The sequence below is a fragment of the Sprattus sprattus genome, assembly GCF_963457725.1.
Source record: "Sprattus sprattus genome assembly, chromosome: 16".
Lineage (NCBI taxonomy): Eukaryota > Metazoa > Chordata > Actinopteri > Clupeiformes > Clupeidae > Sprattus > Sprattus sprattus.
The window spans coordinates 19,841,141-19,848,640 of record NC_137914.1 but is presented as its reverse complement, the minus strand read 5'-3'; the positions used below and the strand labels follow the sequence as shown (position 1 = coordinate 19,848,640).

Here is a 7,500-nt window from a genome sequence, read left to right as displayed (position 1 = left end):
GATGCTCTTGAGAGACTAGAGGATGGACAGGGGGCTTCCACACATCAACACACCAGTGCAGTGTGGCAGGAGAGACTAGAGTACAGACACACATCAACACACCAGTGCAGTGTGGCTCGAAAAGCAATAACTGGAATGTTGGGCAGGTTCAGTGTTTGAATTAATTTAAGAATAAGGTTAAATGCTATGACATTATTTAATTTAAGAATAAGGTTACATGCTATGACATTATTTCCTTTCAACCCCCATCTCTCTGTCATTATTTGATCACTGAAGTGGGTTTCATGATAATCTCTCTATATTCAGTTTTAATCCAAAGATCCATCAGAATGTTCTCATACACACTCTGCCACACGTGATATAGAGGTTACGATGTGTTTGAGTCTCTCTATGTATGTTTGGCCTGTTTATAATTAACTTATAAGCCTGTTTTAAAATATTTTTAATGTCAACAACAGATAAATATGTCATAAAAAAAATGGAGAACAGTGTCATGGAAACTTAGACCACTAAAGGTTTCGATTAGTATTTTTTCATCATATTGAAATCCAGGGGTGTAACGTAGACTGCATAAGAGGACTCATAACTCAAGGATCAGTGTGAAATCCTGACACTTAAAAAAAAGAGTAATACAAAGTCTACAGCCCTTACAGCAAAAACTTCAGAAAATACATTTTTTATTTAATAAATATTTAGCTATTTGGCGTGTAGCGTTTCTTTGCTAACTGTGTGTAAAGCAACATGATACTGATATCTCGCTGTGTGATGCGTCATTCATTCCATTCATTGAGTCCATGCCTTTAAAGTCTTCTACTAGGCAAACATATTTTCTTCGCTGTTGAAGTAAATATCCAAATGATCATATTGTTCCCAAAGACACCTTATTCTTGATCATCTTGGTCAACAGAGCTACAGACATCTGATCTTTTGAGAAGCTCGTATTTATGGAAAAAAAGTAGAGCCAGCGTGGAGTCCAGTATGAGCAGTGAATGCAGAAAGCTCTGGGAGCCTGAACTCAAGGCTGTGGTAATAGTGCCCTCTAGTGGTCACTCTCTGTACAGTACTAGCCAGGCTCGCCTGTGGTTGTAAATAGCATTGAGGCTTTGTATTTCTTTTCTGACAGACTGTGGGAGTGTTTTAGGCATTTGCAGGTCATTGAAGGCAAACGAAACACCAGGTTTTCCATGATTTCAGACGTGACTAAGCGTTGTGACAATGAGATGGTGGAGTCCCTGCATTGAAAGCACAATATTCCTTGAGTTGTTGTTCTATTGCCTATTCCCAGCGTATTGGTGTAACCTGATAAGCTAATAAATTGTGGTGAGTGTATTTGTAGACTTAGGGGTTGACTAGGTTTTTACCCTCCCCTGTTTTTAGTATTTTGAAAAAATGTTTGTATATTTTGGACTTGACAAGGTGCTGTTGCACACAGAAAACCGAATTTTGACAGCACATTTCTCCCCTCTTGTCTTCTTTAAACAGCCAGCCGATTGGCTCTGTTCATTCTGTGCTTTGTGACGCATCTCAGTTTTTAACATGAGAGAATGAGCATGTGTAAGCATGTATGTAGTTTTGTGTGTGTGTGTGTGTGTGTGTGTGTGTGAGAGAGAGAGAGAGAGAAGAAACAAGAGAGGAATCATGTAGACTTGTTAGAAGGGAAAAGCCAAAGGTGAAGTGGAACACTGTATGTCTGCTCCAGCTGTTGGTGGATTAATGTATCAGACTCTGATGAACTCAATAAATATCCTGTTACTTACTGACTACTCATTGTGTAGATGTGCCAATAAACATCATAAAGCAGAAATGTGACTGACCCACAAACATATCTATTTTGTCCGCTTCTTATTAACAGATTTTCTGATGAAGAGGTGATAGATCCCAGACAGCCCAGACCACACACGTTTGATAGAATAGAATCACCAACAAAGGCTCTGGGTCTGCTTCACGATCTGTTAACTGATGGTGTATAGCTTCATTTCATCACCTGTTACGCCCCAACTTCAGTGGCCCTATGGGGCGAACAAACAATCCACCCAAGTAACTACTAAAACACCTTTTAAAAGTACCAAATCCATGGGATTTATTACCAACAAAAACACAAAACTACATGATAACGTATCATGGCACTACAAAATCCCAGGTTGAGAGGCAGCAAGACCAGCAGTCCCCAAGCTAGAAGCCTCCCTCCTGCAGCAGGAAACTGGAGTCTTTATCTGCTGCTTGATCACCTGGCCAGGTGCATCTCCTCTGGTCAGGTGCATCTCATCTGGCCATCAGGGGGAACACAACATGGGCGGAGCTACAGAAAAGGGAGGGAAAGTGACAAACAAAGAACACAACACATGTGGTCGTAACATCACAATCAGGTGGACACTGCCTCCCATCACCACAGTCAGGTGGCCACTGGCTCCCATCACCAGGCTGACTTGGGGATCTTGGGGTTGAATTTAGTGGTAGTTCAAATGACCAGGCTATATTTGCAGATGCAAACAATGTACAGTGCTTCCTTGCTTGAATTCCCCTGTGTGTGTGTGTGTGTGTGTGTGTGTGTGTGTGTGTGTGTGTGTGTGTGTGTGTGTGTGTGTGTGTGTGTGTGTGTGTGTGTGTGTGTGTGTGTGTGTGTGTGTGTGTGTGTGTGTGTGTCAGAGCTGACTCTTTGCACTGCCCAGCTTGAGTGATAGCTATAACCTGTGCTTTGGCCACAGCTACTCAGCTGCACACCCAGCATTAAAACCAGTGGAGTCAAGAGATCACTCCTGTAAAAGGCCTGTCACTAAGAGTGTCAAGAGATCACTCCTGTAAAAGACCTGCCACCAAGAGTGTCAAGAGATCACTCCTGTTAAAGGCCTGCCACCAACAGTATCAAGGTATTGAATTTACAGAGCGAGGTTCAGTCATCAGCTCAAACTCAAGTGTTTTTATGGGGACAATGTGTCCAGAATCATGATCAGGAGGAAGTTTCTATTTTGAGAAACCGGCTCCTTCCTTCTTAAGGGGGGCCAAATGAAGCGCTCTGTCCATCACAGCCACCCAGGAGTCACTCTAGAATTCACTCTAGCCACCACTGCAATACATACATCATTATATATATATATATATATATATATATATATATATATATATATATTATGGCATGCCGTTCAGGAAATTAACATTTGAATATATATATACAAAAATTCAGACTTTTGTATATATATTCAGAGTTTTGTATATATATATTCAGAGTTTTGTATATATATTCAGAGTTTTGTATATATATTCAGACTTCTGTATATATATTCAGAGTTTTGTATATATATTCAGACTTTTGTATATCCAGACTTTTGTATATATATTCAGAGTTTTGTATATATATTCAGACTTTTGTATATATATATTCAAATGTTAATTTCCTGAATGGCATGCCATAATATATATATATATATATATATATATATATATATCAAAAGTTTGGGGTCACCCAGACAATTTCATGTTTTCCATGAAAACTCACACTTGTATTTATCAAATGAGTTGCAAAATTAATAGAAAATATAGTCAAGACATTGACAAGGTTGGAAATAATGATTTTTATTTGAAATATTAATTTTGTTCTTCAAACTTTGCTTTCGTCAAAAAGGGTCCATTTGCAGCAATTACAGCATTGGAGACCTTTGGCATTCTAGCTGTTAATTTGTTGGAAATGTCCTCCCACGCTTCCTGAAGCACCTTCCACAAGTTGGATTGGCTTGATGGGCACTTCTTGCGTACCATATGGCCAAGCTGCTCCCACAACAGCTCAATGGGGTTGAGATCTGGTGACTGCGCTGGCCACTCCATTACCGACAGCATACAAGCTGCCTGCTTCTTCCCTATAGTTCTTGCATAATTTGGAGATGCGCTTTGGGTCATTGTCCTGTTGTAGGAGGAAATTGGCTCAAGCGCTCTACACAGGGTATGGCATGGCGTTTCAAAATGGAATGATAGCCTTCCCTATTTAAAATCCCTTTTACCTTGTACAAATCTCTCACTTTACCAGCACCAAAGCAGCCCCAGACCATCACATTCAGGCACTCTTCCAGCATCTTTTCACCAGTTCTGCGTCTAACAAATGTTCTTCTGTATGATCCAAACACCTCAAATTTTAAATTCGTCCAGAACCCTTTTTTCCAATCTTCCTCTGTCCAATGTCTGTGTTCTTTTGCCCATATCAATCTTTTCTTTTTATTGGCCAGTCTCAGATATAGCTTTTTCTTTGCCACTCTGCCTATAAGGCAGGCATCCCAGAGTCGCCTCTTCACTTTAGAAGGTGACACTGGCGTTTTGCGGGTACCATTTAAAAAGCTGCCAGTTGAGGACCTGTGAGGCGTCTATTTCTTAAACTTGACACTCTAATATACTTGTCTTCTTGCTGAGTTGTGCACCGGGGCCTCCCACTTCTCTTTCTACTGGTTAGAGCCCGTTTCTGCTGTTCTTTGAAGGGAGTAGTACACTCGTTGTAGGAAATGTTCAGTTTCTTCGCAATTTCTCGCAAGGAATAGCCTTCATTTCTAAGAACAAGAATAGACTGGCGAGTTTCACATGAAAATGATCTTATTCGAGCCATTTTGAGAGTATAACCAAACCCACAAATGTGATGCTCCAGATACTCAACTAGCTCAAATGAAGGCCAGTTTTATAGCTTATCTCACCAGCAAAACAGTTTTCAGCTGTGCTAACATAATTGCACAAGGGTTTTCAAGGGTTTTCTAGTCATCCATGAGTCTTCTAAGGCGATTAGCAAACACAATGTACCATTAGAACACCGGATTGATAGTTGCTGGAAATGGGCCTCTATACATATGTAGATTAAAAACCAGATATTTCCACCTAGAATAGTCATTTACCACATTAACAATGTATAGAGTGTATTTCTGATTAATTTAATGTCATCATCTTTGAAAAAAACAGTGCTTTTCTTTGAAAAAGAAGGACATTTCTAAGTGACCCCAAACTTTTGAACGGTAGTGTATATATATATTTATATATTAAAACACTAACAGAAGAGGACACTAGAGGGACTGAGGGAGGGAGATCAGACCAGAGGGAGATCTCCTCACCAGACTGCTGCTGCCATCCAGAGGCTCATGGCACAGGACTAGTAGTGAGCGAAGATCAGGAGCCCAGAGACAGCTTTCAGTCTCGTGGACAATGATTCTGCTCTCCTACCACAGAATCTATGTTATTCCTTCAGAATGACGTCATAGCTGGTTGAAAAAAAAACTCAACTTAGAACACATGATGACTTATTGCAACTTTAAAACAGTGTAACATGTCAAATGTTCACTTATGGCAACTTTAAAATTGTGTTACATGTCAACTTTAAAACAGTGTTACATGTCAAAAAACAATTGTTACTGGTTTGAGCTGTGCATGTAGAATGTCCACAAGATGGTGCTCAAATTTTAGATAGAGTCCAAATGGTTATTTTCTTCCACTCAACTAATATATGTCTTTTTTTGTTGATGTACAAAAGAGTGGACCAAAGAAGATTTAGGTAAGAAGTAACAGATGTTTTTTTTGCCATGCATGGAGGCTAAGAATTGGCAGGTACAAATGAGACTACAGCAGCCATGCCCATTTAAATAGTTGAGACTACAGCAGCCATGCCCATTTAAATAGTTGAGACTACAGCAGCCATGCCCATTTAAATAGTTGTAATTTAACAACTCACTCCACTGTTTTACAAATTCTGCTGAAAGGTCTGTGTGTGAGAGAGAGTCTGTGCCTGTGTGTGTATGTGTGTGTGTATGTGAGACAGAGAGAGAGAGAGAGAGAGAGAGAGAGAGAGATAGAGAGAGTGTGTGTGTGTGTGTGAGAGAGAGAGAGAGAGAGAGAGAGAGGGAGAGAGAGAGAGTGTGTGTGTGTGTGTGTGTGTGTGTGTGTGTGTGTGTGTGTGTGTGTGTGTGTGTGCTTTGACACTTCCAGTTGCTGGTACCCGTGATTAATGTGGGTCGTTAGATATAATTTTCCCAGTGGGTGAAGTGTGTTGACGCAATAATATAGGTTTGCACTTCTGCCAACACCAATCCTCTCTCTCTCGCTCCGTCTTCCATGACACGTCAAATAAAAACCAAAGCCCAAGCAGAACAGACATGATGGAGGAGAAGGAGATAATGAGTGGAGAGAGGAGGAAGCGGAGAGGGTCGCCCACGGCAACCAGCAGGCAGGAGATGTGTGTGTGAGAGCGGGACACTAGATAAGGCCACTGACCTAATGGGAAAGAATAACACAGAAACAGTGTGTTCACAAGCGCTAGTACATGAGTAAGCATGCTGATAATTGCTCTAGAGTGTGTTTTTACAGACCTGCAGTGTTGATACAGGGCCTGTTCAATCACTACTGGTACTCAAACACAACACACACTGTGTGTGTGGCTGTGTGTAAATGACTCCAGATCATTAAGGGAGTTAGCTGAAGGTAGGGAGGGACTTTGGTCAATATATCCTCCTGCTTCCCAAAACAGGAAGTTTGTCTTAGGTAAACAGTGTCCAGTGTTGACATCACGACCATCTCAGTCTGCATCCTGTTTGTTGTTTACTGCACGTGACACTATGGCCCCCCAATACACACACACACACACACACACACACACACACACACACACACACACACACATCCTCTGAATCACTCATCCTCTGAATCGCTCATCCTCATCCTCTCTCACACATTCACACACACACACATACACACACACACACACACACACACACACACACACACACACACACACACACACACACACACACACACACACACACACACACAAATGAAACAGCTGCCACTGTGAAAACACTTCCGATATCCTGATTTGTTCGTCAGAGAAGTCGACCTCATTACTAGCTGACAGCACTCACATAACTAAAGCTTTCCCCAGAAACCCTATGGGACTTCATCAAAGGACAAAGAACCTTACGTTGTATGGCACCTGTGGTAGAGATCACGCTGAGAGTGTCAAAATATTTAGTTTTTTTTTTAACCCAGCGATATACCAGCACTCAACAGAGACAGGCAGTTAAAAGTAGGTGTTAAAAGTATATTTATTTATAAGAAACACCGTAGGTTCTGTACATTGTAGGCAGTTGTGGGATTTGAAATGATTTGAACAGATGCTTAAAAAGCTGCACATCTATGGAACTACTCCAAACCTCCAAGCCGTGAATCATAAAACATTTGGATTGAAACAGGAAAACTGCAGCATCACTTTATTAATGTTCTACCACACAACATAAATGTGTAGATATTTTGAACATTTGGTTATCAAATATCTGAACTGGTATGTTAATGTTTTCAAGGCAGTGTTAAAGGTACATTCCGCAATTCTGGTAAAACGTTCATATTTGAACTCAACAGCAAAACAAATTGCCCCCCTCCCTTCAGTGCTCCTGAGGCAACATGTTGATTGGCTAGAATTGTGTACGAACAGACAGCTAGACGCCTATGAGGAGCAATTCAGTGATTTGGACCAAAAGTATACTGGAG

The 7,500-nt window shown here is 40.9% G+C and overlaps 2 protein-coding genes across 2 annotated transcripts in view; one reads left to right on the top strand and one right to left on the bottom strand.

The window, feature by feature from the left end:
- sema3b (sema domain, immunoglobulin domain (Ig), short basic domain, secreted, (semaphorin) 3B) overlaps positions 1-1,544 on the top strand; it is a 39,271-nt gene extending 37,727 nt beyond the window's left edge. Inside the window, exon 18 of the mRNA XM_080854093.1 lies at positions 1-1,544. This exon is cut by the window's left edge and continues 2,192 nt beyond it. The gene's annotated coding sequence lies outside the window, so the exon portion shown is untranslated.
- Positions 1,545-7,101: 5,557 nt separating this feature from the next.
- Positions 7,102-7,500, bottom strand: part of sema3bl (sema domain, immunoglobulin domain (Ig), short basic domain, secreted, (semaphorin) 3bl) — a 32,023-nt gene continuing 31,624 nt past the window's right edge. Inside the window, exon 16 of the mRNA XM_080854095.1 lies at positions 7,102-7,500. This exon is cut by the window's right edge and continues 1,857 nt beyond it. The gene's annotated coding sequence lies outside the window, so the exon portion shown is untranslated.